The sequence below is a fragment of the Hyperolius riggenbachi genome, chromosome 2 (assembly GCF_040937935.1).
Source record: "Hyperolius riggenbachi isolate aHypRig1 chromosome 2, aHypRig1.pri, whole genome shotgun sequence".
Classification (NCBI taxonomy): Eukaryota; Metazoa; Chordata; class Amphibia; order Anura; family Hyperoliidae; genus Hyperolius; species Hyperolius riggenbachi.
This window is the reverse complement of record NC_090647.1, coordinates 311479786-311503595: the sequence shown is the minus strand read 5'-3', so window position 1 is coordinate 311503595 and position 23810 is coordinate 311479786. Positions and strand designations below refer to the sequence as shown.

At 43.9% G+C, this 23810-nt stretch overlaps 1 long non-coding RNA gene across 1 annotated transcript in view; it reads left to right on the top strand.

Moving 5' to 3' along the window:
- LOC137544379 (uncharacterized) overlaps positions 1-23810 on the top strand; it is a 53980-nt gene that overhangs the window by 4409 nt on the left and 25761 nt on the right. Inside the window, exons 2-3 of the long non-coding RNA XR_011025847.1 lie at positions 14887-15031; positions 15794-16129. This is a non-coding gene — a long non-coding RNA (uncharacterized lncRNA). The remainder of the gene's footprint in view (positions 1-14886; positions 15032-15793; positions 16130-23810) is intronic.

The following is a 23810-nucleotide window of genomic DNA, read 5'->3' as shown; positions in this document are numbered from 1 at the left end:
CACCTGTCACTGTTACCTATCAGATCAGACCCTAATCTGCCCCTTGCGGGCACCCAATCACCCGCCCACACGCTCAGATTGCCCTCAGACCCCCCCCCCCTTATCAATTCGCCAGTGCATTAATTACATCTGTCCTTCCCTGTAATAACCCACTGATCACCTGTCAATCACCTGCCAATCACCTATCACCCATCAATCACCCCCTGTCACTGCCACCCAACAATCAGCCCCTAACCTGCCCCTTGCGGGCAATCTGATCACCCACCCACACCAATAGATCGCCCGCAGATCCGACATCAGATCACCACCCAAGCGCAGTGTTTCCATCTATTCTCTCCTCTAAACACCCACTAATTACCCATCAATCACCCATCAATCACTCCCTATCACCACCTGTCACTGTTACCTATCAGATCAGACCCTAATCTGCCCCTTGCGGGCACCCAATCGACCGCCTACACGCTCAGATTGCCCTCAGACCCCCCCTTATCAATTCGCCAGTGCAATATTTACATCTGTTCTCCCCTGTAATAACCCACTGATTACCTGTCAATCACCTATCAATCACCCATCAATCACCCCCTGTCACTGCCACCCATCAATCACCCCCTGTCACTGCCACCCATCAATCACCCGCTGTCACTGCCACCCATCAATCAGCCCCTAACCTGCCCCTTGCGGGCAAACTGATCACCCACCCACACCAATAGATCGCCCGCAGATCCGACATCAGATCACCACCCAAGCGCAGTGTTTCCATCTATTCTCTACCCTAAACACCCACTAATTACCCATCAATCACCCCCTGTCACTGCTACCTATCAGATTAGACCCCTATCTGCCCCTAGGGCACTCAATCACCCGCCCACACCCTCAGAATGCCCTCAGACCCCAGCCCTGATCACCTCGCCAGTGCATTGCTTGCATCCATTCCCCCCTCTAATCACACCTTGAGACACCCATCAATCACCTCCTGTCACCCCCTAGCACACCTACCCATCAGATCAGGCCCCAATTTGCCCCGTGTGGGCTCCTGATCACTCGGCCAAACCCTCAGACCCCCTTCCGATCACCTCCCCAGTGCATGGATTGCATCTATTTTCCCCTCTAACCACCCCCTGAGACACCCATCAATCACCTCCTGTCACCCCCCTAGCACTCCTATCCATCAGATCAGGCCCAATACAACCTGTCATCTAAAAGGCCACCCTGCTTATGACCGGTTCCACAAAATTCGCCCCCTCATAGACCACCTGTCATCAAAATTTGCAGATGCTTATACCCCTGAACAGTCATTTTGAGACATTTGGTTTCCAGACTACTCACGGTTTTGGGCCTGTAAAATGCCAGGGCGGTATAGGAACCCCACAAGTGACCCCATTTTAGAAAAAAAAGACACCCCAAGGTATTATGTTAGGTGTATGACGAGTTCATAGAAGATTTAATTTTTTGTCAAAAGTTAGCGGAAATTAATTTTTATTGTTTTTTTTTCACAAAGTGTCATTTTTCACTAACTTGTGACAAAAAATAAAATCTTCTATGAACTCGCCATACACCTAACGGAATACCTTGGGGTGTCTTCTTTCTAAAATGGGGTCACTTGTGGGGTTCCTATACTGCCCTGGCATTTTAGGGGCCCTAAACCGCGAGGAGTAGTCTAGAAAACAAATGCTTCAAAATGACCTGTGAATAGGACGTTGGGCCCCTTAGCGCACCTAGGCTGCAAAAAAGTGTCACACATGTGGTACCGCCGTACTCAGGAAAAGTAGTATAATGTGTTTTGGGGTGTATTTTTACACATACCCATGCTGGGTGGGAGAAATTTCTATGTAAATGGACAATTGTGTGTAAAAAAATCAAACAATTGTCATTTACAGAGATATTTCTCCCACTTAGCATGGGTATGTGTAAAAATACACCCCAAAACGCATTATACTACTTCTCCTGAGTACAGCGGTACCACATGTGTGGCACTTTTTTACACCCTAAGTACGCTAAGGGGCCCAAAGTCCAATGAGTACCTTTAGGATTTCACAGGTAATTTTGCGACATTTGGTTTCAAGACTACTCCTCACGGTTTAGGGCCCCTAAAATGCCAGGGCAGTATAGGAACCCCACAAATGACCCCATTCTAGAAAGAAGACACCCAAAGGTATTCCGTACGGAGTATGGTGAGTTCATAGAAGATTTTATTTTTTGTCACAAGTTAGCGGAAAATGACACTTTGTGAAAAAAAACTATTAAAATCAATTTCCGCTAACTTGTGACAAAAAAATAAAAACTTCTATGAACTCACCATACTCCTAACGGAATACCTTGGGGTGTCTTCTTTCTAAAATGGGGTCATTAGTGGGGTTCCTATACTGCCCTGGCATTTTAGGGGCCCTAAACCGTGAGGAGTAGTCTTGAAACAAAAATGACCTGTGAAATCCTAAAGGTACTCATTGGACTTTGGGCCCCTTAGTGCAGTTAGGGTGCAAAAAAGTGCCACACATGTGGTATCGCCGTACTCGGGAGAAGTAGTACAATGTGTTTTGGGGTGTATTTTTACACATACCCATGCTGGGTGGGAGAAATACCTCTGTAAATGACAATCTTTTGATTTTTTTACACACAATTGTCCATTTACAGAGGTATTTCTCCCACCCAGCATGGGTATGTGTAAAAATACACCCCAAAACACATTGTACTACTTCTCCCGAGTATGGCGATACCACATGTGTGGCACTTTTTTGCACCCTAACTGCGCTAAAGGGCCCAAAGTCCAATGAGTACCTTTAGGATTTCACAGGTCATTTTGAGAAATTTCGTTTCAAGACTACTCCTCACGGTTTAGGGCCCCTAAAATGCCAGGGCAGTATAGGAACCCCACAAATGACCCCATTTTAGAAAGAAGACACCCCAAGGTATTCCGTTAGGAGTATGGTGAGTTCATAGAAGATTTTATTTTTTGTCAAAAGTTAGCGGAAATTGATTTTAATTGTGTTTTTTCACAAAGTGTCATTTTCCGCTAACTTGTGACAAAAAATAAAATCTTCTATGAACTCGCCATACTACTAACGGAATACCTTGGGGTGTCTTCTTTCTAAAATGGGGTCATTTGTGGGGTTCCTATACTGCCCTGGCATTTTAGGGGCCCTAAACCGTGAGGAGTAGTCTTGAAACGAAATTTCTCAAAATGACCTGTGAAATCCTAAAGGTACTCATTGGACTTTGGGCCCTTTAGCGCAGTTAGGGTGCAAAAAAGTGCCACACATGTGGTATCGCCGTACTCAGGAGAAGTAGTATAATGTGTTTTGTGGTGTATTTTTACACATACCCATGCTGAGTGGGAGAAATATCTCTGTAAATGGACAATTGTGTGTAAAAAAAATTAACAAATTGTCATTTACAGAGATATTTCTCCCACCCAGCATGGGTATGTGTAAAAATACACCCCAAAACACATTATACTACTTCTCCTGAGTACGGCAATACCACATGTGTGGCACTTTTTTGCAGCCTAACTGCGCTAAGGGGTCCAAAGTCCAATGAGCACCTTTAGGCTTTACAGGGGTGCTTACAATTTAGCACCCCCCAAAATGTCAGGACAGTAAACACACCCCACAAATGATCCCATTTTGGAAAGTAGACCCTTCAAGGTATTCAGAGAGGGGCATGGTGAGTCCGTGGCAGATTTCATTTTTTTTTGTCGCAAGTTAAAAGAAATGGAAACTTTTTTTTTTTTTTTTTTTTCTCACAAAGTGTCATTTTCCGCTTACTTGTGACAAAAAACAATATCTTCTATGAACTCACTATGCCTCTCAGTGAATACTTTGGGATGTCTTCTTTCCAAAATGGGGTCATTTGGGGGGTATTTATACTATCCTGGAATTCTAGCCCCTCATGAAACATGACAGGGGGTCAGAAAAGTCAGAGATGCTTGAAAATGGGAAAATTCACTTTTTGCACCATAGTTTGTAAACGCTATAACTTTTACCCAAACCAATAAATATACACTGAATGGGTTTTTTTTTATCAAAAACATGTTTGTCCACATTTTTCGCGCTGCATGTATACAGAAATTTTACTTTATTTGAAAAATGTCAGCACAGAAAGTTAAAAAAATCATTTTTTTGCCAAAATTCATGTCTTTTTTGATGAATATAATAAAAAGTAAAAATCGCAGGAGCAATCAAATAGCATCAAAAGAAAGCTTTATTAGTGACAAGAAAAGGAGCCAAAATTCATTTAGGTGGTAGGTTGTATGAGCGAGCAATAAACCGTGAAAGCTGCAGTGGTCTGAATGGAAAAAAAGTGGCCGGTCCTTAAGGGGTAGAAAGCCCTAGGTCCTCAAGTGGTTAAGTGTCCCTTTTTCTCATCTCAAAAAGTTGTGAGGTATGTGAATAATGGACACTGTTTTAAAGGAGTTCTGTGGAGGCTATTAAAAACAAAAAACTGACACTTACCCGGGGCTTCTATCGGCCCCCTGCAGCTGCCATGTCCCGCGCCATCCTACGATCCTCCATTGGTCCGGGTCTAATTATGCTTCTAACTAAACTGCGGCTGTGCAGCTGTGGCCGCATGTGTGCACGCATCATCGGGAGCTTAATGCGCAGTACAAGAAAAGTTCGTACTGCACCTGCGCAGTAAGCCTCTGATGACGCACAGGAGCTAGCAGTAGTCGTCTAGTTAGACGAATAATTAGACTGGACCAGCGGCGGGGAACAGAGAATCGTAGGAGGATGGCGCACGACATGACAACTGCAGGGGGCCAATACAAACCCCAGGTAAGTGTTAGTTTAAATAGACACTGAAGCGAAAAAAAAATTATGATATTATGATTTGTATGTGTAGTACAGTTAAGAAATAAAACATTAAAGGTGGCCATACACTGGCCCGATTCACCGCCATTTCGACAGCAGATTCGATCACTGGGATCGAATCTGCTGCCAATCGTTCGCGCTACACTCCGAATTTCGATCCTTTTCGTCCGATCCCGTCGATCGCTCCGTGCGGAAAATTAGCGTCGATCGCCCGCGGGTAGGGAGCGCATCGCTAGCAGCGTTCGGGTACCCGACGACCGACGCAATAGAGCCGCATACATTACCTGCTCCGCCGGCACGTCTACGCCCGGTCACCGCTGCTCCGTGTCCGCGCTGGTCTCCGGCATGCTTCAGTTCCTCCAGCATGCTGGGGCCGGAGACCAGAGCAGAGACGGAGCAGCGGTGACCTGGGGACTGGAGTCGCGCCGGCAGAGCAGGTAATGTATGCGGGCGGGGGGAGCGGCGGCAGCATCACCACCACAACAGATTGTGAACGGTTTCAGGCTGAAATCGGTTCACAATCTGTTTGCAGTAAAGGTAGCCATACGATCCCTCTCTGATCAGATAGGGATCTGTCAGTTGGTCGAATCTGATGGCAAATCGACCAGTGTATGGCTACCTTTAGATCAGATACATCAGTCTAATTGTTTCCAGTACAGGAAGAGTTGAGAAACTCCAGTTGTTATCTCTATGCAAACAAGCCATTAAGCTCTCCGACTAAAGGTGCCCATACACTCGTCAGATTGGCAGCAGATAGATAAGAAATGCATCTGATGATCCATCTGATGCGTTTTTAGAACATTTTTTACCAGTATAGAATTCCAATAGATTTCAGTTTGAAATCTATTGAAATTCGATCTGATGGCATTTTTTTGCCATCAGATTTCCATTAAGGCCAATGCAAACTGATAAGCAATCTCATCAGATCGACCCAAATTTTCCATCCTGCCAGTTCGATGGAAATCCATCGAAATCGATCGAAATCGGCCATCGATCGGTCGATTGGCCAACCGATTTGCAAACGATCAATCGATCGATCGATCGGTCGGCCAGAGTGTATAGTCATGGAGAGGGCTGATATCTGACTTTTATTATCTCAACTGTTCCTGGACTATTTACTTTTCCTCTCCCAGAGGAGATGTCATTACTTCACAGACTGCTCTGAAAGAATCATTTTGAATGCTGAATGTTGTGTAATCTGCACATATTATAGAATAATGCAATGTTAGAAAAAACACTATATACCTGAAAATAAAAGTATGAGAATATTTTCTTTGCTACTAATCTTCTAGTAATTATTCATAGTACACAACCAATTCATTATATCATATTTTTTTTCCGCTTCAGTGTCTCTTTAACCCATTCAGGTTCCGTGGTTTTCACGTGAGAAATGTTCACCTCCCATTCATTAGCCTATAACTTTATCACTACTTATCACAATGAACTGATCTATATCTTGTTTTTTCCGCCACCAATTAGGCTTTCTTTGGGGGGTACATTTTGCTAAGAGCCACTTTACTGTAAACGCATTTTAACAGGAAGAATAAGAAAAAAATGGAAAAATTCATTATTTCTCAGTTTTCAGCCATTATAGTTTTAAAATAATACATGCCTCCATAATTAAAACTCACCTATTGTATTTGCCCATATGTCCCGGTTATTACACCGTTAAAATTATGTCCCTATCACAATGTATGGCGACAATATTTTATTTGGAAATAAAGGTGCATTTTTTCCATTTTGCATCTATCACTATTAACAAGTTTAAAATAAAAAAAATATAGAAATATTTCATCTTTACATTGATATTTAAAAAGTTTAGACCCTTAGGTAAATATTTACATGTTTCTTTTTTTTATTGTAATGTTTTTTGTTTTTGTTTTTTTTTAGTAAACATTTTATTTGGGTAGTTTTGGGAGGGTGGGGGGTAAACAATAGATTTATAATGTAAATGTGTGTTCATTTTAATTTATTTTTATTTTCAGTTGTAGTATTACTTTTTGGCCACAAGATGGCGGCCATGAGTTTGTTTACATGACGTCACTCTAAGCGTAACACACGCTTAGAGTGGCGCATCGGGGAGGGAACGGCCAGAAAAGGCGCAGCTTCCGAGAGAAGCTGTCGCTTTTTCAGCGGTGGAGAGGAATCAGTGATCGGGCACCATAGCCCGATACATTGATTCCCTGGCTACCGAATCCGCGGCCGGGAGTGCGCGTGCACGCGCGCGATCGGCCGCGGGGGCGCGCGGTAGCGAGCTTGGTTCCTGGACGTAGTTTCTACATCCAGGAACCAAAATAGGTTAAGGACCAGAGCCTTTTTTTCCATTCAGACCACTGCAGATTTAACGGTTTATTGCTCGGTCATACAACCTACCACCTAAATTAATTTTCTCTCCTTTTCTTGTTACAGCTTTCTTTTGGTGCTATTTGATTGCTGCGATTTTTCGTTTTTATTATATTCATCAAAAAAGACATGAATTTTGTCAAAAAAATGATTTTTTTTAACTTTCTGTGATAAAATTGTCAAATAAAGTAAAATTTCTGTATACATTTTTGTCCAAATTTATTGTGCTACATGTCTTTAATTAAAAAAAAAAAAAACATTCAGTGTTTATTTATTGGTTTGGGTAAAAGTTATAGCGTTTACAAACTATGGTGCAAAAAGTGAATTTTCCCATTTTGAAGCATCTACTTTTCTGAGCACCTGTCATGTTTCATGAGGTGCTAAAATTCCAGGATAGTATAATTACCCCCCAAATGACCCCATTTTGGAAAGAAGACATCCCAAAGTATTCACTGAGAGGCATGGTGAGTTCATAGAAGATTTTATTTTTTGTCACAAGTTAGCGGAAAATGACACTTTGAGACAAATTTAAAAAAAAGTTTCCATTTCTGCTAACTTGTGACAATAAAAACTGAAATCTGCCACGGACTCACCATGCCCCTCTCTGAATACCTTGAAGTGTCTACTTTCCAAAATTGGGTCATTTGTGGGGTGTGTTCACTGTCCTGGCATTTTGGGGGGTGCTAAATTGTAAGCCCCCCTGTAAAGCCTAAGGTGCTTAAAGGTGCTCATTGGACTTTGGGCCCCTTAGCGCAGTTAGGCTGCAAAAAAGTGCCACACATGTGGTATTGCCGTACTCAGGAGAAGTAGTATAATGTGTTTTGTGGTGTATTTTTACACATACCCATGCTGGGTGGGAGAAATATCTCTGTAAATGACAATGTTTTGATTTTTTTAACACACAATTGTTTATTTACAGAGAGTTTCTCTCACCCAGCATGGGTATGTGTAACAATACACCCCAAAACACATTATACTACTTCTCTTGAGTACAGCGATACCACATGTGTGGCACTTTTTTGCACCCTAAGTACGCTAAGGGGCCCAAAGTCCAATGAGTACCTTTAGGATTTCACAGGTCATTTTGAGACATTTGGTTTCAAGACTACACCTCACGGTTTAGGGCCCCTAAAATGCCGGGGCAGTTTAGGAACCCCACAAGTGACCCCATTTTAGAAAGAAGACACCCCAAGGTATTCCGTTAGGAGTATGGTGAGTTCATAGAAGATTTTTTTTGTCACAAGTTAGCGGAAATTGACACTTTGTGAAAAAAAACACAATAAAAATCAATTTCTGCTAACTTGTGACAAAAAATAAAATCTTCTATGAACTCACCATACTTGTGGGGTTCCTATACTCCCCTGGCATTTTAGGGACCCTAAACCGTGAGGAGTAGTCTTAACCACTTGACGACTGCAGGGCTAAACCCCCCTAGTGACCAGGCAATTTTTAGCTAAATTGGCCACTGCAGCTTTAAGGCCAAGCTGCAGGGCCGCACAACTCAGCACACAAGTGATCCCCCCCCCCTTTTCTCCCCACCAACAGAGCTCTCTGTTGGTGGGGTCTGATCGCTCCCCCCATGTTTATTTTTTTTTAAATAAATATTGTTGTTGTTCTTTTTTTAAAAAAAACCCCTGTTACTTTAATTCCCTTCCCTCCCTCGCTCCCTCCCTCCCCACAGCCGGCCAATTACGGCGATCGGCTGTCATAGGCTTCTGCCTATGAGAGCCGATCGCTCTCTTGTCCCCCATGGGGACAGCCGTGTCACACGGCTGTCCCCAGTGCAGCGCTGCTGCTAATCGCAGCGCTGCACCAAGTAAATAGACGGCGTGATCGCCGTCTAACAGTCTCCCGAGCGGCAATAGCCGCTCGGAGACTGAAGGAGGGGCGGAGCTCCGCCCTCCGTGCATGAGATGCGCGCGCACCATGCGCGCGATCTCATGCAAATTAGAGCCCCAGGACTTTACGCCAATTGGCGTTAGGCGGTCCTGGGGCTGCCGCCGCGGCCACGCCTACTGGCGTGACGCGGGCGGCAGAAGGTTAAATCCAAATTTCTCAAAATGACCTGTGAAATCCTAAAGGTACTCATTGGACTTTGGGCCCCTTCGCGCAGTTAGGGTGCAAAAAACTGCCACACATGTGGTACCGCCGTACTCAGGAGAAGTAGTATAATGTGTTTTGGGGTGTATTTTTTACATATACCCATGCTGGGTGGGAGAAATATCTCTGTAAATGACAATGTTTTGATTTTTTTACACACAATTGTCTATTTACAGAGATATTTCTCCCACCCAGCATAGGTATGTGTAAAAATACACCACAAAACACATTATACTACTTCTCCTGAGTACGGCGATACCACATGTGTGGCACTTTTTTGCACCCTAACTGCGCTAAGGGGCCCAACGTCCTATGAGTACCTTTAGGATTTCACAGGTTTTTTTGAGGCATTTGGTTTCTAGACTACTCCTCACGGTTTAGGGCCCCTAAAATGCCAGGGCAGTATAGGAACCCCACAAGTGACCCCATTTTAGAAAGAAGACACCCCAAGGTATTCTGTTAGGTGTATGGTGAGTTCATAGAAGATTTTATTTTTTGTCACAAGTTAGTGGAAGATGACACTTTGTGAAAAAAACAATACAAATCAATTTCCGCTAACTTTTGACAAAAAATAAAATCTTCTATGAACTCGTCATACACCTAACGGAATACCTTGGGGTGTCTTTTTTTCTAAAATGGGGTCACTTGTGGGGTTCCTATACTGCTCTGGCATTTTAGGGGCCCAAAACCGTGAGGAGTAGTCTGGAAACCAAATGACTCAAAATGACTGTTCAGGGGTATAAGCATCTGTAAATTTTGATGACAGGTGGTCTATGAGAGGGCGAATTTTGTAGAACCGGTCATAAGCAGGGTGGCCTCTTAGATGACAGGTTGTATTGGGCCTGAACTGATGGATAGGAGTGCTAGGGGGTGACAGGAGGTGATTGATGGGTGTCTCAGGGGGTGATTAGAGGGGAAAATAGATGCAATCAATGCACTGGGGAGGTGATCTGAAGGGGGTCTGAGGGGGATCTGAGAGTTTGGCCGAGTGATTAGGAGCCCACACGGGGCAAATTAGGGCCTGATCTGATGGGTAGCAGCGACAGGTGGCGACAGGGGGTGATTGATGGGTGATTGATGGGTAATTGTTTAGAGGAGAGAACAGATGTAAACAATGCACTTGGGAGGTGATCTGACGGCGGGTCTGCGGGTGATCTGATGGTGTGGGTGATCAGATTGCCCGCAAGGGGCAGGTTAGGGGCTGATTGATGGGTGGCAGTGACAGGGGGTGATTGATGGGTGATTGACAGGTGATTGACAGGTGATCAGTGGGTTATTACAGGGAAGAACAGATGTAAATAATGCACTGGCGAATTGATAAGGGGGGTTCTGAGGGCAATCTGAGTGTGTGGGGGGGATGATTGGGTGCCCGCAAGGAGCAGATTAGGGTCTGATCTGATGGGTAACAGTGACAGGTGGTGATAGGGGGTGATTGATGGGTAATTAGTGGGTGTTTAGAGGAGAGAACAGATGTAAACAATGCACTTGGGAGGTGATCTGACGGCGGGTCTGCGGGCGATCTGATGGTGTGGGTGGGTGATCTGATTGCCCGCAAGGGGCAGGTTAGGGGCTGATTGATGGGTGGCAGTGACAGGGGGTGATTGACAGGTGATCAGTGGGTTATTACAGGGGGGATAGATGCATACAGTACACGGGGGGGGGGGGGGGTCTGGGGAGAATCTGAGGGGGGGGGTGATCAGGGGCAGTTTAGGGCATTAAAAAAATAGCGTTGCCAGATAGTGACAGGGAGTGATTGATGGGTGATTGGGTGCAAACAGTGGTCTGGGGGTGGGCAGGGGGGGTCTGAGGGGTGCTGTGGGCGATCAGGGGGGGCAGATCAGTGTGTTTGGGTGCAAACTAGGGTGGCTGCAGCCTGCCCTGGTGGTCCCTCGGACACTGGGACCACCAGGGCAGGAGGCAGCCTGTATAATACGCTTTGTAATGTATACACTTTGTAATTATACACTTTGCATGCAGCGATCGTGGGGTTAACAACCCGCCTGCGCTTCCGGCCAACGGGTTGTCGTCGCGGGTGGGCGGAGCCAGTTGCCGGGGGAAGCGCGCGTCACCAGTGACGCGATCGCTCCCCGCACATGCCGAAAGGACGCAACGCCGATGGGCGTATTGCGGTCCTTTCGGCTTCCACTTTGCCGCCGCCCATCGGCTGTGGGCGGTCGGCAAGTAGTTAATAGTGATAAATACATCCATCCAATAATAATAACAGGCAAAGTCTTTTTTTTTTTTTGGTTAGTTTTGGGCTTGATAACTATTCTTCAGACCTTATAAATATAACATACATCTGAATAATGGATCATAAGTAAACAAAACTTGAACAGAGAGAGTACATCTGGACATTAAGCCAGGAAAGACCACCCCTAGAAGGGAAAGGCACTGGATCAGCTGTAAAGTAACATGACCAAGCTAGGGATGGTCAAGTTACTTTACAGCTGGTCATGTTAATTTACAGCTGATCGAGTGCTCATCCCTCCTATGGATGCACCAGGCTGTGTCTCTGGCTGTGCACCAAGCTAGGTCTCTGGCTGTGCACCAAGCTGTCTCTGGCTGTGCACCAGGCTGTGTCTCTGGCTGTTCACCAGGCTGTGTCTCTGGCTGTGCACCAGGCTGTGTCTCTGGCAGTGCACCAGGCTGTGTCTCTGGCTGTGCACCAGGCTGTGTCTCTGGCTGTGCACCAAGCTAGGTCTCTGGCTGTGCACCAAGCTGTCTCTGGCTGTGCAGTGCATCAGGCTGTGTCTCTGGCTGTGCACCAGGCTGTGTCTCTGGCTGTGCACCAGGCTGTGTCTCTGGCTGTGCACCAGGCTGTGTCTCTGGCTGTGCACCAGGCTGTGTCTCTGGCTGTGCACCAGGCTGTGTCTCTGGCTGTGCACCAGGCTGTGTCTCTGGCTGTGCACCAGGCTTGGTCTCTGGCTGTGCACCAGGCTTGGTCTCTGGCTGTGCACCAGGCTGTGTCTCTGGCTGTGCACCAGGCTGTGTCTTTGGCTGTGCACCAGGCTGTGTCTTTGGCTGTGCACCAGGCTGTGTCTCTGGCTGTGCACCAGGCTGTGTCTCTGGCTGTGCACCAGCCTGTGTCTCTGGCTGTGCACCAAGCTAGGTCTCTGGCTGTGCACCAAGCTGTCTCTGGCTGTACAGTGCACCAGGCTGTGTCTCTGGCTGTGCACCAGGCTGTGTCTTTGGCTGTGCACCAAGCTGTGTCTTTGGCTGTGCACCAAGCTGTGTCTCTGGCTGTGCACCTAGCTGTGTCTCTGGCTGTGCACCAGGCTGTGTCTCTGGCTGTGCACCAGGCTGTGTCTCTGGCTGTGCACCAGGCTGTGTCTCTGGCTGTGCACCAGGCTGTGTCTCTGGCTGTGCACCAGGCTGTGTCTCTGGCTGTGCACCAGGCTGTGTCTCTGGCTGTGCACCAGGCTGTGTCTCTGGCTGTGCACCAGGCTGTGTCTCTGGCTGTGCACCAGGCTGTGTCTCTGGCTGTGCACCAGGCTGTGTCTTTGGCTGTGTACCAGGCTGTGTCTCTGGCTGTGCACCAGGCTGTGTCTCTGGCTGTGCACCAGGCTTGGTCTCTGGCTGTGCACCAGGCTTGGTCTCTGGCTGTGCACCAGGCTGTGTCTCTGGCTGTGCACCAGGCTGTGTCTTTGGCTGTGCACCAGGCTGTGTCTTTGGCTGTGCACCAAGCTAGGTCTCTGGCTGTGCACCAAGCTGTCTCTGGCTGTGCAGTGCACCAGGCTGTGTCTCTGGCTGTGCACCAGGCTGTGTCTTTGGCTGTGCACCAAGCTGTGTCTCTGGCTGTGCACCTAGCTGTGTCTCTGGCTGTGCACCAGCCTGGAAACCAGGCTGGGTCTCTGGCTGCGCACAAGGCTGGGTCTCTGGCTGCGCACAAGGCTGGGTCTCTGGCTGCGCACAAGGCTAGGTCTCTGGCTGTGAACATTTTTATTTGCCCAATAAGCCTACTTTATTTTCCCATATATATAGATTATTCTATTCCTTTTCATCTTCATGCATTTACATAGTGTTGACACATTTATGTAGAGCTTTCCTGAGTGCCCAAATCTTCTCACTAATTGGAGGTTTGAGAACCAGAGCTTGTGCAACTGAGAACACATTGACCCATATCATATTCACTTTTCTCCAAGGAGATTTTTAAACCTTACTAATAAAATACCCTGAAAGCTACCAGCATGTAAGAAAATATTTAAAATACGTTTGATATTTCCTTTATTTAGGGCAGCACAGTGGCATAGTGGATAGCACTTTTTCCTCGCAGCTCTGAGTCCCTGGTTCCATTCTAGGCCAGGTCACTATCTGCAGAGTTTGTATGTTCTCCTCTGAGGGACAGTTAGTGACAAGACTATATGCTCTGTAAAGCATTGTAGAAAATGTTGTCACTATATACATACAAAATATTAATTATAATCATTTTTTACCCACGTTTAAATACTTTTTCAATTGCTAGGTGCTGAAAAGTTGTTTTTAGATAAGATGAAAAACTATCTCCTTAGAGAAAACTCAACAGAAAAAGTTAATTGGATAAGGGTCATTATATACATCTTTACAACCTCCATATCATTAAATGGATTAAATTGAGGCCGGCTTCAGACTATAGCTTGGCGGCAGCGGTGCAGCCCGGGAGCTGTACTGCACTGCCAAAAACAGGCCTTAAAGCGGATCCGAGATGAAAAACTAACTATAACAAGTAACTTGTCTATATATATCTTATCTAAAGTTTAGATAGTTTACACAGCAAATATAGCTGCAAACAGCTTTAATAGAAAATGGTTATTTCTTCCTGTGATACAATGACAGCAGCCATGTTGTTTGTAAACATTACACAGAGGCAGGCTTATCTGCACCATCAGCACTCGGACTGTGAAAAAAACCTAATCCCCCCTCCTCCCCTCTGCCTCTGAAATCAATGGCTAGTAACACCTCCTCCTCCTGCCCAGACTGAGCTCCCATGAGCCCTTGCTACTGCCAAGGCTCTCTGAAAACCTGTGGGCGTTTTTTTATTTAGTTTATAGGGAATAGGAGTATTAAAACAAAAACAAAAAAGTATTTGGCTTGAGGAATGCCCTATAAACAATAGGAACGGAACACAATTATGCAATGAGTAAAAGTTCACGTCGGATCCACTTTAAGGGATTACCGCATTAGTATGCAGTAATCCCCTTCTGGCTCAGATCCAAACAGGAAGTGACGCTTTCTACTGGTCACTTCCTGTTTCAGAAATACGGAAGTGCACGGTAGCGTATTGTAAAAATACGCTTTTGTGCATGCGCGCCGCACCGCTGCCGCCATCCTTTTTAAAATCTGTGTGTCTCCATAGACTTAAATGACTTACAGTCCGCCACAGGTTGTCGCAGAGGCCGCACGGTAATGTCGGTATGCGCACGTGGTAGTTCAGGCACTTCCAGCGCACCGCACCACATCATATATAAAAGCACCAATAGACTTTCATTAGCATAGCGGTGAGGTGCGGTAAAATGACCCACCGCACCAGTATGAAAGGGCTCTGAAGCTGCCTTGTAGGTCTCCCTTTTACTGATGGCATATGTTCCCTATGACTGTTATAAATAAATTACTGTGACATATACGCTGTTGTATAATCATAGCATTCTGTTTCCTGCTCTAGTGATGCTGTTGGAGAGTCAGAAGTATAACCATTCAGTATTTCCTGTGAAACACATTTGACACTGTTTATACATAAGGTGAACAACTCTTCTGCACGGGAGATATGATTTGGTCATACCTGATGCTACCTTTACTGCTTTGTTCAGGTAAAGCATTTATTTAGCCTATTAACAGTCATACTGCCTTTGCTGTTGTACTTTACCTAGCTAGTATTATTAATTGAAGAACAACCCAAGGCTTATTTCTTAGCAGTTAAACATTTGTTTGTTAGGGTTTTTTTTCTAAAATAATTCCCCGCCATATACAGCAGAGCCCCCATTATCCAGAATTCAGGCAACCGGAAGTCTCAACTAACCTGCATGCCTGATTGATAACGGGGTGTTGGGGGGGGGGTTGTTTGAGCTGCCTCAAAATACTCACTGAGCCTCCACCGATCTTCCAGCGATGTCCTGCATCACCTCGAATGCTCCTGGCGGCTTCCGGCGTCCGTGCGCACAAGTCGGGGTGTCACATGACACGATACGAGCCAGCTGACACTCCAGCTTCTGTGCACTGGATCCTGCAGGTCATTACTGGAGGATCAGTGGAGGCTTAGTGAGTATTTTCCCTGCACTTGGGGGGAGATTTGTGCTTTTTGGGGGGCAGATTTGTACTTTATCCGGCATCAGGCGATCCCAGCCATGTGGCAGATATTGGAGACTGTGCTGTATTATATTTGAAAGCTAAAAGAGTTTTTCTTGCCCATTGGTTCTGCTTGTATATTGCCTGATGCATAGGTACTGCACCTGGGTTAAAGAAATCTGAAATGTCATATGTAAATATTTCAACTTACTACTGTATCATTGATACAAGAAAAATTCATGAAATATAAACCTTTTCAGTTGCCTCCAAACCATTTTATTTTTTAGGTTCAGCTGATAAATTGAAATTCTATCAGCCTGAAAATACTCATTTTGTGGATGTGGGAAAAGAAGCGGTAATTTCATGCTATTCCAATCTATTTCTTGACGCTGGTAAAACAATCACCTGGTACCACCGCAATGCAAACAAGACAGAACCCCCTAAAAAGGTTGCATATTGCTTCAGTGTCGCCAATGCAGTGAAATATGCTTGTGATACAAAAGAGCATATCACCAGATTGATAATACGCAATGTGCAAAGCAATGATTCAGGCGTATATTACTGCACTTTACTGTACAGATCTGAACTCACATTTGGAAATGGGACTTCTCTTATTGTTAAAGGTAAGTAACCTACCTATTGAACAGAACTATTGGGAAATAATATAGGCTACTTACATTTTCAATAATACTGTTAATGTTTCTGAAACTGACTGTGATACGGCACAATATTGTTAAAGTAAACTAAAACAAAAAAACAGCTTTTCTACTCAATTCTTCACTGTAGGAGTTACCAAACGTTCTATATTTTCCTAATCTGCAATTAAATATTTAAATGGATATTCTGATACGTTGTCAAATGAAATACTGTTTTCTTTAATAAATTGCAATAAGTATTACTGTATAACCGTGAATGGGAAAACCACTGTTCTAATCCAGAGAACACAGTCGGCAAATTAGTTTTTACGGACACCAAGCACCATTTTCTAACTCCAAGGTTTTAAACACATGGTACATGTACACCCTGGGGTAGAAGGGCTGGAATGAAGGCATACTTGAATGTGTCATAGGCAGTCTACTACAGTGAAATGGACATTAAAGAAATGACAAATCATATATAAATTAGCCTAAATAAGTATTTTTAGTAAATTAAGGCTACTTTCCCACCAACGGAAAGTGAGGAGTAACAGAGGCGCCAAATTAGAGTAAAATAATTTAAAAACCACTTAAAAGGAGGGGGGTTGGTAGTTACCGCCCTCAGGTACAGTATATAGTGACCAGCCAATGAGTCGTATATAAATAGACAATATAATTTATTTAAAATCTCCAGGCAATTAAATAAATTAAATAAATTATATTGTCTATTTATATACGACTCATTGGCTGGTCACTATATACCTGAGGGCGGTAACCACCAACCCCCCTCCTTTTAAGTGGTTTTTAAATTATTTTACTCTAATTTGGCGACTCTGTTACTCCTCACTTTCCGTTGATCTAGTCCACCCTTGGTGGAGGGGTGTATCCCCGTTTTTTTCCCGTCTACAGAAAAAAGCGACTTCTTAAACCTGAGTGGGGTCAGGTTATAATTCTCCCCATCCGCATCTTCAGTGGTTACCTTGGTGGTAACCCAGACTTGTGAGTATATTACTTGTTGTTGCTTTGTCTTGTTCCATTTACCAAGACATACTGCACTATATTGGGCTCTCGGTTTCCATTCTTTGCATTTCTTCAAGCTACTTTCCCACCAGGATGTTGCGTGTAGGGGACGTTATAGGGCGCATAACGTGCCCCTAACGCAACACCTGGTGGTGTTGGAGCAGGACGCTACCAAGAGCCGCGTTAAAAGCAGCTCTTGGTGCGCCTGCTCTGTTGGATGCGTTGCAGAGACCACGTGAGCGGACCTCTCCGCATCACGTGGTCCCGCCAGCCAATCAGCGGCCGCTCCTGGAAGTAAACACTGCAAGTGCAGTGAATATAAAGTAGCCATGTGCCTGGCTACGTAGCGGCCTCTCCCCGTCTCCTCTCCGCCCACAAAATAAAAAAAAAACACCTATACTGAACATGTGCTTAAGCCGCTAGAACGCACAGTATGCTGCACTTCAAACGAACATGCAGCATTACTGTGTAACACAACGTGGGCACTGTGAACAGCTCATTGATTTTTCATTGCTGTGCGGTGGGGTGCGTTACAGGCTGCACTAACGTGCGCCTGTAACGTCCCACTGTGAAAGCAGCCTAAAAGCATGTGAGAATTTTTGTAAAGCAGTTATACTCAAATACTGTAATCAAGACTTCTATCATATATATGTATGTGTCAAGAGGTCCTTGAGATTATGTTAATTACAATGGGGGTACTCTGCAAATAACCTAAACATGGCTCTATGTGCCATCATCTAAGCAAATTCATTTATATAGTCAACACACTAGAAAATAAAAAGAATAGCTTCCATAATTAGTTACTAACGGGAGCAGAAGCAGCCCTCCTACAAACAGTAGTTCACGGAGTCCAAGTTGTCAGTGTTGCCTGACAGTACTGCTTTTCAACATACTGAAGTAAGATTTAAATTTAAATTCAGTCTGTCAGTTTCTTATTATTTACCAACACTTGGGAGGTAGGATGACATTCTGTATTGGATTAAATGTATTTATAATAATAATTCCAACATTTGTGTAGCGCTTTCCTTCTGATGGATTTAAAGCGTTAGAGAGCTGCAGCCACTAGGGGTGTGCTCAGTAGGCAGTAGCAGTGCTAGGTAGTCTTCACAAGGACTCCTTACTGAATAGGTGCTGGCTTACAGGAACAGCCAAGACATGAACCCTGGTCTCCTATGTCAGAGGCGATGCCCTTTACTGGTATACTGTCCAACCATAATATCCCACATTTTTTGGTACATGTAATTGATACGACAGATCTATAAGGGCTGTCCAGAAAGAAACAGCGTTTTTCTTTTATCTGCCATGCAAGGTATTCTTTCTGTGTAATGTAACTTGCATATGTCAGGTTAAGCTCTTCTCACTCTGCATCATTTGTCACATGAATGCAGAATACCAGTAACTGTTTCTTCAGCAGCATTAACATTAAGCCCATTCTTCCTCAATTCCTCCAACCCATAGGTGACGAGTGTGATGTTATTACAACAAGAGGATTGAAAACCTTGCATAAAGATATGATAAATACCTAAAGGGGCACTGTAGTGACATATAGTAGAACACAGTAAATTATTCAGGATATCCACTTTTATGGTAATTCTTGTGGTTTTAGCATCAGAAACACATCCTGTTTCATATATTGCTGTATTTTGGTGTGTAGCCCCGCCCTTCCAGTGATGCTTAGCCTACCTGTTTAGCTATACAGAATTTTCCTCCAGTGCATTCAGGGAGACCAGGCACTATTTTCACTGGCTTCAGAATTCTCAGAAACAAACAGTCTGCAGAGTTGCACCTGGCAGTACTAAAGATGTCGCCACCTGTGATCAATTTCAGAATGTTAATCAGGGTGAGGAAAGATTTTACAATGGGCAAACACTAAATCATTTTAAATAAATATTAAAAAAAACCTAAGCGATTTTATTCATTACGTTATTTTCACTACAGCTCCTCTTTAAATGAAGGAGGTGATTATGTGGAGAAATAATCAGAAGATACTGTGGCCCATATCCTACTTTTCTCCTAGGAGATTTTTCAAACCTCACACGTAAAATACCTTTATAGCTCTCACCATGCAAGAAGTTACTAAGAATAAGTCTCATATCACATTTTACCTACTTTTTAGCACTTTTTCAATTGCTAAGTGGTGAATTTATTTTTTTATTTAGATAAGGGAAAAAATAATAAAAATAAAAGATAACTGAAAAAGGCTGTTATTTTCCAAAAGACCATAGTGATTTGTAGCAAACTAGGACGTAGGAGGCCATCTGAAGGCTTTGTACAACTGAATACGTGCAGAAATATGTCTTTTCTTCTCATGCCACAAAAGATTTTTTACCAAGAAACACCTCGTCTTCACAATAAACGAAAGTTAGACTTTGAGGCTTTCTTGAGCTGTACACTACTCTATGCTCTACTCATAACAGCTTGTGGTGTCACATGGACTATGGTTTCTGAGGTGTAACTGAGCTCTGCAATGTCAAACCATCATTTCCTTTGTCCAAGGCAGCCTTATAAAATCATCCACATGTCATATTCAGCTTTGTACTTCAATATATATAGGGCACAATATTGGGACACTGACTAAGTCAGGCATGTTTGGTACCTCACTGCTTTAACCAATTGTTTAATTATGTAATTTCTGACTTCCTCTGATAATAAATATGAGGTGGCTGGTGGCACTTGTGACAGCGTACCAACCCATCACTAAGTGTGAGACCTTCAGTAAATTACTCTTACTAGAACACTGTAGATCTCTTAAAATGAAACATACAGTAATGTTTTATTTGTATTAATGCGGTAATTGTCACCATAAAAATCAAATTTCAACAGCAACTGGTCTGAGTGTATAAGTGATAGAGATGCTAATCCTGCATTCAAAACTTTCAAAACTTTTTCTGCTGTTATGATTTGGAGTTATCACATACTTAAGGCGCACTGCCCCTTTAGTAGTCAGTGCCAAACAGTTGCATGCTAGAGGTTCTTTTCATCTATAATATATTCTTCCTCTTCCATTTATTTCCCTGCCTAGCTGCTTATCTGAAACATGATCCCCTGCTCACTTGTGTTTACAAGCAAGGCTGAGGTGACTCAGCGATTGGAGGAGAAAAGAAAAAAAGTAAAGGGCAGAAATGACATCAGGATTTAGCCTAAACTGTGGGCAAAAGACATGGTTCCCACAAGGAACAGAATTCTCTTTGTGCGGAAACGCGGAAAAGCCGCCGCAAGGGCGTAGAGTGAGGCGGCTGTTTCCGCGTCCAACATGGCGGCACAACGCGGAGAAACCGCCGCATGCCGCATGGACAGAGCGGTGGAGTCCGCATTGGAGGCGGCAGACTGCACGGATGGCAGAGCAACTGACAGTGCAGCCGGACGTGGGGAAACCGCCGCTCCCTTAGGGAGCGGGGCGGCGGTCCCCGCGCTTGAATCAAGGGTTACATTGCAAGACATGTCTGGTGTGGCTGGGACTGCTAGTCCACACAGATTCAGAAGGACGCGTGCGCGCGCGCTGAGGGGCAGAGCTTATATGACAGCCAGAAAAGGGTCAGCTGACCAGGCCGGTCAGCTGACATTTTCACCACTTGCCATTGGTCCAGCACTTTAGGGAGGCGCTGAGAGCACCTTACTATATATACTGGGTGCTGGGCATTCTCTGGTTGTCTGCCGTTGCGATCACAACGTGGTAGCACTCAGACCTTGTCTGTATCTGTGTTCTAGCATAGTTTCCAAAGGTGTTGACATCAAGGCGTTCACACCTTAGCATTAGGAACATTGCATTGTATTATTTGTTATGACCTTCCGCCTGTCTGACTATCCCTCTGAATTCTGATCTTGTACCTTGCTATTTCTGATATCCTTTTGCCAAACTTTGCTCGTTCCTGGACTCTGTATTTGCATCCTGATTCTGTACTGTGCTATTTCTGATACCCTGTTGCCAGACTCTGCTCGTTCCTGGACTCTGTATTTGCATCCTGATTCTGTACTTTATCTGTCTGTGTGTTAACGACCTGGCAAGCCGACCTCGAGAACTGGCCTTACTGTTAGAGGCAGTTCCCAGACCTGTTAGTGACACCCTCCCTCTCGGGTGTCACTCACGCTCTGACCTTCCTATCCTCAGCCTAGCTCCTCCCTCCTGGAGAGTCTAGGCCATAGGAAGGAACTTACTTCTGGAGAAGTACTCAAAGTATACTGTTGCATAAACACTCACTTGTTCTCCCTGGTGTCCAGAGGTTAGTAGATATATCTGATTATCGGTGATACTGCAGATCATCAATAATCGGGTATATTCTGTATTCCTGGTGAGACTGCAGTTCACCGGTAATCAGATCCTCTCTGTGTTACACCGATCGTTACACTCTTCATTTTCTATATAACATTCACTGAAATCAAAACATGGACAGTACAATACATGTGTTATGGAAGTAAATCAAGTATCAAATCTACTTATATATGTATTTTTTGCCCCTGAGATAGCATGGCTAATCCTACTGCTTTAAACAGGATACTTATTAAATGTATTTTTTTTTACTTTGTTTCATGAATAAAATATTGAAGAGCACGGAAGTGTGGCTAAAATGTATTGCAATGGTACTGTCAGATGTTACTAATAATAAATCACAAATTGAAACGTTTATTTCCTCATCCCCTCACTGTATATGCCAGAGACAGCTGAAATTGCTGTTCCTTGTGGGCAAAAGTGTAATTGCGGTTTTCTGATGGTGAAAGTGATTTCAGCTGTATACAGTGAGGGGATGAGGAAATTAAAAAAAAGTTTACATTTGTCATGTATTCAGATAGTGTGTTAAGGAACTATTGTCTCTTTTGAAACAATTACAGAGCAGTTTCCTGTCCTTAAACCCCATCGTTTTCGCTTCTTTCAATTAACACATACATTTTGTGGGTAATTTGGCGCTGGTTTAGTGCAGATAGCCCCGCATCCCATACTTTCTTTGCTCGACCAAGGTCCTAGAAAACACCCAATAGGGAATCTATACAAAGAAATGATTGCCACTAATGCCCTTGAGTGTACTTAATATGCTAAAAACAAATGGATAAGCTTGGGTTTATATACTGACGATGGGGATTGTGAAGACGTGCTAGACTCCGAGGGAAAGGTCTTGCTCAATGTGCAAGACTGTGAGACTGTGCCACACAACTCTATATACTTTACCAGGCCTATGAGTCCATCTTGAGTAGTCTCAAGTATAAACCAGACACTAGTGAGAATTGTCATAAATGTGGTCTGCACGCACCTTCCTTTTATCAGTTAATATGGCAATGTCCTCCAGTGGCTGCTTTCTGGAAGCAAGTGGTCAGCTTCTTACAAAACAAGATGGGCTGTCCTGTATCTCTTGACTCCTCCCTTTGCCTTTTAAATATTCTCCAGGACGAGAGTGCGCATTCCAGTACTAAGATATTTACTATATACACAAAACCATCATTGCAGCAAAACAGGAAATTGCTCTGTATTGACTCTCTCCATCTCCTCCCCACTATCATGCTGGGTAAAGAGGCTAGATAAAGGGCTACGCTTTAAAGGGATTTAAGCAGCTACTAGTTTCAAATAGCTGAAAGAACTGCCATGTTTGAGAAGTTAACCCCCCTGCTCCTTTTTAACTGCCATTAGCCAGACTAGGTGTGAAATTCATCAGGTGTGACTTATGTTATCTATTAGAAGCATAGTTTGTAAGACTCATCCCCCTCCATAATGCTTAATGGGTTTGTTTGATCTAAGCTTGTGGGCAATAAGGTGAGTTCTTAACTGCTTTCCGTCTTCTGTTGCTTGCGAAAGGTGGACAGACGAAGGAAGTAGAAGGATTCTGCCTGTAACTAACCCTTAAAGAGACACTGAAGCGAAAAAAACAATTACGACATAATGATACAATGAATTGGTTGTGTAGTACAGATAATTACTAGAACATTAGTAGCAAAGAAAATATTCTCATATTTTTATTTTCAGTTATAAGGTTTTTTTTATAACCATGCATCATTCTCTTATTTTTGTAGTTTACACACTACTCTGTATTCTAAATGATTTTACAGACCAGGTTAGCAAACTTTTGAACTGTCCTCTGCAAAAAAAAAAAAAAACAATACCAGACACTTGAGATAACAAGCTTCAGAAGACAGAGCTCTCTGCTATTTTGAAAGTCGTGGAGCTCAATGGCTCTTTTGCATAGATAATAACTGGAGTTTTTAACTCTTCCTGTACTGTAAACAATATTAGGCTTATGTCTCTGCTCCTAATGTTTTATTTCTGGGCTGTACTACAAATACAAATCATATCATTCGTTTATTTTCACTCCAGTGTCTCTTTAAATGTAAAAAATGAGGCAAAATGAAATTTTTTTTAAATAATAAACCACATTTTAGCATGCATTTTTAATTTGCTATTGAGCTGCCCTGTGAGTTAAAAATTATGCTTGGTTCCCTTTAAGAAATTAGTACGTGTGCACAGGAAAAGTGTCAGTACATCCACCTGATTTGGGACAAATGGAAGGATAGGTCTTATGTTGTCTCGCTATCATAGATGTTAGCAGTTTGCAGCAGACACATGTGTGAAACTTTGGGACTTGAGGGCTCACGCATGGCAGTGCTGTCAAGGAACCTATATCCTTAAAGGACTTACATGCCCAACACGGTAAAAAAAGGTCTGTAC